The sequence below is a fragment of the Aptenodytes forsteri genome, unplaced genomic scaffold, assembly GCF_000699145.1.
Source record: "Aptenodytes forsteri isolate BGI_AS27 unplaced genomic scaffold, ASM69914v1 Scaffold115, whole genome shotgun sequence".
Classification (NCBI taxonomy): Eukaryota; Metazoa; Chordata; class Aves; order Sphenisciformes; family Spheniscidae; genus Aptenodytes; species Aptenodytes forsteri.
In genome coordinates, this window is record NW_008795319.1 from 1307004 (window position 1) to 1313003 (window position 6000).

Genomic DNA, 6000 nt, shown 5'->3' on the forward strand with positions numbered 1-6000 from the left:
GGACAGAAGCCTTCTGGGTCCAGTCTGGACAAAGCACTATACCATGTATATTCTATCTTTCTTATACTCAATATGGGCACATGACATGGACAAACTCACTAAGTGCAGGGTGCAAAGCGTGGTGCAGATTCTCCTCTCCTCTCTGGACTTTCTCATCCCAAGGCAGTAACTGATTCACTCTGTATCAGTGCCTGGGAATTAATTGATATATATTTGCAGTATGGATAACCATAGTACTAGCACTATTATGGACCAAAACAGGGAGAGGATCTGTTTGGAAATATAGACACCCCTAAACATAGTTACACCATTTCATGTAGCTTAGTAAGTGCATTTAGGACTTTGTTCTAGGTACCTGTGAAACACTGCATTGTACTCTATAGATATTTCTATTTCAAGGTATCTTTATTTAGATGGGTCTACGATGTTTATACTATTCTGCTCAAAGACTAAAAAAGAAGGGTCACTTACTGTCAGGAACACTATTCTGCTGTATTTGCTACCATACGTTTGCTAGGTTAAATCTCTGTTATTAAAGAGGAGACATTATCTTAGGCCTTCACTGAATGATATGGAAGTGCCATTGCTAAAGAGAACCACATTAGGAAAATGGATATTTCTAAAATTGTTTGCAGAGTAGCAGAGAGCAAACGAGAAAATGTTCTGCCTTTATTTTGCATATAGTACACTGTATTTCCAAAAGGAGGATTATGAGATTACTTGTAATTTTCTTATGAAAAAATAATGGAACCTTTAATGAACCCTAAATGTAAGATCATCTGTTTTTTTGCCTGAGAAAACTTCAGATGTCTTGGCACTATTCTAAAATTTGTTGGGGAACAAAGGCAAATACTTGGCTAGTTCTCCATGCATTATTTAGTAGAGAAAATGAAATCTGTTTATGGGAAATTAAGCTACAATTTAGAAAATAAAATCAGATGAGGCAATTCAGTTGCCTAAAGTCTAAAAAATGCTGCAATAAATGTAAACAACTACCGGTAAATTAGTTTAAGCATTATCAATTTCATTTTTTATCTTGCAGCCCAGGTATAACATCTGCTTTTGAATACTATACCTACTCCTTTCTAGAATTTCAAGCCAGTAGTGATCTGAATTTTATTGTTCAGGACACCAGATGACAAGAGGTAATTTTTTGCTAATACTATGAACCTTTTACCATGAACACTGTGCAACTTCCTGTATGATGCATCTTGAGCTTTCAGGTGCTTCCACACCATGTCTACATACACTGAGGACATAGGTCATGAAGGAAGAAAAGTAAGATGAAAGGCAGACCCTGTGCAAGTCCAAAGAGGGGTAAACTGGTGATGAATAAATCTAAATTAGAAAATAAAAAAAGAAACCAATAACAGGAAATTATTCCTCTCCTTTGTTCACACAGGGCCCAGGTGAATGTACAGTTCAGTCTGTTTAGTCAACAAAATGGTCTACCATGTGGTCTACCTGGACTTCAGCAAGGCCTTTGACACTGTCTCCCACAGCATTCTCCTAGAGAAGCTGGCGGCTCACGGCTTAGACAGGTGTACTCTGCGCTGGGTCAAAAACTGGCTGGACGTCCGGGCCCAGAGAGTTGTGGTGAATGGAGTTCAATCCAGTTGGCGGCCGGTCACGAGCGGTGTTCCCCAGGGCTCAGTTTTGGGGCCGGTCTTGTTCACTATCTTTATCGATGATCTGGATGAGGGGATCGAGTGCACCCTCAGTAAGTTTGCAGACGACACCAAGTTGGGCGGGAGTGTTGATCTGCTCGAGGGTAGGAAGGCTCTGCAGAGGGACCTGGACAGGCTGGATCGATGGGCCCAGGCCAACTGTATGAGGTTCAACAAGGCCAAGTGCCGGGTCCTGCACTTGGGCCACAACAACCCCATGCAGCGCTACAGGCTTGGGGAAGAGTGGCTGGAAAGCTGCCTGGCGGAAAAGGACCTGGGGGTGTTGGTCGACAGCCGGCTGAACATGAGCCGGCAGTGTGCCCAGGCGGCCAAGAAGGCCAATGGCATCCTGGCCTGTATCAGAACTAGTGTGGCCAGCAAGAGTAGGGAAGTGATCGTGCCCCTGTACTCGGCACTGGTGAGGCCGCACCTCGAATACTGTGTTCAGTTTTGGGCCCCTCACTACAAGAAGGACGTTGAGGTGTTAGAGCGTGTCCAGAGAAGGGCAACGAGGCTGGTGAGGGGTCTGGAGAACAAGTCTTCTGAGGAGCGGCTGAGGGAACTGGGGTTGTTTAGCCTGGAGAAAAGGAGGCTGAGGGGAGACCTCATCGCTCTCTACAACTACCTGAAAGGAGGTTGTAGCGAGGTGGGTGTCAGTCTCTTCTCCCAAGTAACTAGCGATAGGACGAGAGGAAACGGCCTCAAGTTGCGCCAGGGGAGGTTTCAATTGGACATGAGGAAAAATGTCTTTACTGAAAGAGTGGTTAAAGATTGGAAGAGGCTGCCCAGGGAAGTGGTGGAGTCCCCATCCCTGGAGGTATTTAAAAGACGAGTAGATGAGGCACTTAGGGACATCATTTAGTGGGCATGGTGGTGTTGGGTTGACGGTTGGACTCGATGATCTTAGAGGTCTTTTCCAACCTCAATGATTCTATGATTCTATGAAAATATAAGACCCTGTGGAGATTGACTTTGAAACTACAGCAGGCAGTAAATACCAAGTGGGGAACAGGGAACTGTATGAGCTAACAAACACTGCAAACATGTGAGCAAATAACTAAGTGAAATTCTGGCTTTGCATCAGAAAATTTTAATGGCCAGAAAGGGAAGTTCTGGGGCAGTCTTCCTCTTGGAGCAGTGAGGACACAAACCGATTTAATATTAATTAAATTTATTAATTTATCAGCTTGATAAACTTATGAAAGGAATTACACAAATACTTGTCCGTGGTTGTTTTGTGATCTCCCTAAGGAGAACTAAGGGACCCAATCTACTACTGTGTGTCCTGTGTATGCTTCCAGCTTCTCAAAGGTATCAGATTGACACCAAATTAAATGAGCTTTTTTTTTTTTCAGTAGATAATTTCAGTCCAAAAAAACTTACATTGTAACTTGACACTATAAGTTAAGGGTGGGAGAATGTAATGGTTATAGTGCACAACTTGTGGATAAGAAACTGACACAGGGAGAGAGAGGCATAGCCTGACCCACACAAGAATTTAGACATCTCAGCCTAGGTCTACACCGCACAGTGGGGCGCTGTCTAGAGAAAACAATACCAGAAGAAGTAGAACCACATAGAGTAGGAAAGAGCCACTTTTGTGTTTGGGCCCCAAAAGCCGTACAGCCATAGTAGGGACCCACCACCTATGTCTACACTAGGAAAGCAAACAGTCCAGAGCCACCCTCTAGCTTTTGAGCCAAATGGTACACCATGGATTGCATCCATACAGCTAGACTCTGTTATCCACCAGAACATGGTAGCTTGTCCAAACTGCTTGTTGAGAATGCTCCCTCACCTGCGCAAAAGCTCAGACATATTTTGGGGTTTTTCTGGAAGAGTGCTAGCTGGCCCTAGGCCAAAACCGCGCCAGAGACTGCATGCTGCAAAGCTGGGTACACATGCTCGTTCTTATTCCCTAACCCTTCTCAGCTTAATATTATAGATGCAGCCAGTGGGACTAATTAAGCTAGGCACTGTGCTGTATTGATATAGCTGTAACGCTCCCCTCTGAAGTTCCTATAAATTAAGAAAAACTTCATAACTCTTATAATTCTGACAGACTTTCTGAACATATCCATTGTATTTAGAAACCATGCTTTTCAGAGCATGAAATGCTTTTCCTACTAGGTAGTGTGGGGACAGGTTTTGATAATGAAATAACCCCAAAGTTTTGGATTTCTTTTATCATTATCTCAGTTTTTATTTCTGATATCTTTGCATCTTAGCATACGGAGAAAAGAAATATTAAGTGCAGAAAAGCAGTTGTAGTTTTTATTCAGTTAGAATCTATTTCACAGAAACATTCACTGCTTCATTTCTGGATTGTGGATATCCGAAAAGGAAAGCTACACAGTTATAGCAGGACAGCCTCCAGGAGACTGTAAGGGAATGCTCATGGACTGCCTGCACTGTTATGAAATAGGCTCTGAAGGCTGATAGAAGATTTCAGCTACTGTCCATCTGAACCATATTTAAACAAGTGCTGTGGATACCTTCCTGACTTCTCCATCTAGGCTACAGTGGATACATAGGCCGCTGAAGTTAAGAAAAAAGGTTTTCCTGTTTAATGCACAGTTTACAGTTTGTTAGATATCTAAAGTAAACTGAACTTGTGTAGATGTAGCCTGTATTTCCTTTGAACTGCTACAGCCCCCCCAGTGGCTGCAATTACTGTTGTGTAACACCTGAATAATAACAAAGTAGAGGCACAGTCCTCAGTCTGTTTTTTCCTGAGCTTCATTTCAGTAACTTAAAGATGTCACTTTGTAACATCACTTCTTCTAAGACTCATGAAATTCAGGTGCTTTTGACTGCTTGCCACAGACACTTGCCCCATTAAGATGTCTCTGTAAGAAATATGTTGTTACTTAATCTTGCTTTGGAAAAGACGGAGATCAACAGAAGAGCTCTGATGATCTAAAAAATATGATTTAGAGAAAAATACCTTTGTTTAATTTAGGTCCTTTTGTATCTGAGTACCAACATGAGATTTTTCAACTGATACAAACAGAAACCAAATATAACAATGCATTTGCTTCTGAAGCTTATCGAGTAAGGTGAATCTTGATTGACAAAGCAGAATAAAAGCAAGTTATACTATGAATCTCCTTTATTGTTTCAGTAAGTTGCTCTATCTCTAAATTTCATAATAACTAATCCTGTTTTAGAAAGACAGGTATTTAATTATTTATATTTTATCTCTCTGAGCTTATTGAAGAATTTTACTTTACCTCTACTGATAAATATGTAGAATATACATATAAAAAGGTATAATATATTTTTTATACTAATTCAACATGGCCAATTTTGACTAACAAAGCAGGCTGGAAGAGCGTTGCCTTGTGAGTTTACCATTTTAATAAAAATGTGCTCATCTTTATTTACCATTTAATAAAAATGTGCTCATCTTTAAATTTCATTAAAATTAAGCCAGTATTAAGAACATAGACCTTAAATTATTGATGTTTTCTCTCTTCTAACTTAACTGAAGTATTTTTACCTCTGCTGATAAAGTGAAGAATGAATTTTCATCACTTCACAATGCATAGGCACCAGAAAATGTGCAGCACTGAATTAACAATGACATACAGTCTTCTCTGAGTCATTGTATGGTATACCATCAAATGTCATTCAGTAACTCCTTTTTGCTTCAGGGGATCATTGCTCACCCTTATAATTAAAGGGACCAGTAAAGCTGGTGTTTCTGGACTGGAATGGGAAAAGTTAAACATATTCATGATAATTGACTGTTTTAGTGAAAGCTGGGTTTCACTATAAACAGATAGTCCATAGCTCATTTGTAAAAGAAATATGAAAATATTGCTTGGCTACTGGAATATATCTGTATTTTCTACAGCCAAGTGTTGGGGCAGGAAAGACTAAAACTTCCCTATGAATTACTGTATTTTTTTGTAATATCCTTTAGCAAACTCAGCACAGCAGATCCGCTTCAATGGGCATTTCAGCCCACCTATAGAACAGGCTAATGCTTTGCTCCATGAAGTTCATACTGGTCTTTGGTTCCCATAAGGACTGACAGATTTCCCCGATGCACAGATTCTGTAGGAATTTAGATTTAGCAGGTAAATCTTGACTGTGAGGTCAAAACCTCCAATATACAGGTAAGCAGGTATAAGTTCATAACATGTTCTGGTAACCTGGAACCATTAATTGAAATGGCAATTGACACAGCACCATAAGAGGAAGAGCTGAAGAGGGTAATTGTCATAGGCGATTCCCTTCTGAGGGGAACAGAGGGCCCGATATGCCGACCAGACCCATCCCACAGGGAAGTCTGCTGCCTCCCTGGGGCCCGGGTCAGAGACATTAC